We start from the raw sequence: 1,511 nt of genomic DNA on the forward strand, positions 1-1,511 counted from the left end.
AGCAAAGTGACCACCCGTCCGTGTCGTTGGGTCGTACTGGGTAATCTCATACTGCCATATTTCGTGTATCAACGTTATTTCATACCCCTTACGTACGGCGCGCTTGACCTCGTCCACGACCCAGGGCCCTTCGAATACCCTGTCCGCGGGATTCTCGTGAGGACACGACGCCTGTAGCGTGGCCTCTGCACAGGAACGACACAATGCAAAGAGTAGTTTACCGTGCATACGCACCGGTAACACGGGGTGATACAGATCTCGCGATGGTAACATCACACACTTAATCAAGCCCTCCACGTTATCGATGTTGTGGCGCTCACCCGTCCTTCTGTTCACTAATTAGCGTGTTTATGCGATTATCGAAACAACTTTGACCAAAAAAGTACCTATGGCACTCGCGACAATGCAATGTGGGGAGAGCCGAATCGCAAGGTGGTTTTCCGAAGCATCTAGCGCATTTGTTGGAGCACTTATGCTGTACCTCGTGCGTGTAAGATCTGTTACATGGTATGCAAAAACCCCGACTACCGACCGCACCCCGCATATTTAAAATAGGCTGATAATGCTGCTAATTATTATAATACAGGATGCGGAGCGTTTGCCGTGGTTTCCCTGAGCCGTACGCGTTACCAGCTGCTTGCGAACCGTCGTACAGCGGTTTCTCGCCGCTACCTATGCTGTCAAAATCGTAAACAACGATTGCTATAGCCCTCGAGGCTAGATAGCTTTGAAATTTATCAATTTCTGGAATACCGCAACCGTCCGGCGGTATGGCTACACACGCGTTTGTCACAAGCTTGAGAGCAAATTGTTTTTGTAATTTACCCCGTTGACGCCGTACAGCGTTCCATCGGTCTTGCAACTCCCCAGAGCGCACCTCCCCGAGTTTGCCGTGGTTTCACTGAACCGTACGCGCTATCGACTATCTGCGATCCGTCGTACAGCGGTTTCTCACCGCTGCCTATACTGTCGAACTCGTAAACAACAATGGCTATACCATCTGGAGCAAGGTGTCTTTGAAATTTATCAATTTCCCGAATACCGCAACCATCGGGCGGTATGTCTACACAGGCGTTTATCACAAGCTTGAGAGCTAATTGTTTTTGAAATTTGCCCTGTTGACGCCGTGCAGCGTTCCATCTCTCATGTAGTTCCCCAGAGCGTACGTTCCCGCGTTCGTATACCATCGCCACAGCGAGCGATCTAGATAGACAGAGATTATCGGTGTTTATTATGGCAAGTATAGAGTGTTTTTTTACAAACTCGTGCGCTAATTGCACACGCCCTGTACCCCGCGGTACTTCCACTATACACGACTTTATGACAAAAGATCTGTCTATTTGGAACGCCTGGGCGCTCTGCGCGACGGATGATATTACACCCCACACGTCGTTTTCAAGAAAGTCTCGAGCCGGCCTGTACGACAGCCACGCGGCCCCGCACGCAAAACTGTCTGATTTAATCGTCAGACCTATATAATCTTGCGCGGTACACGAGCTTGTAAGGTACGC

The sequence above is a fragment of the Cephus cinctus genome, unplaced genomic scaffold (genome assembly GCF_000341935.2).
Source record: "Cephus cinctus unplaced genomic scaffold, Ccin1 Ccin1_scaffold0052, whole genome shotgun sequence".
NCBI classification, from domain to species: domain Eukaryota; kingdom Metazoa; phylum Arthropoda; class Insecta; order Hymenoptera; family Cephidae; genus Cephus; species Cephus cinctus.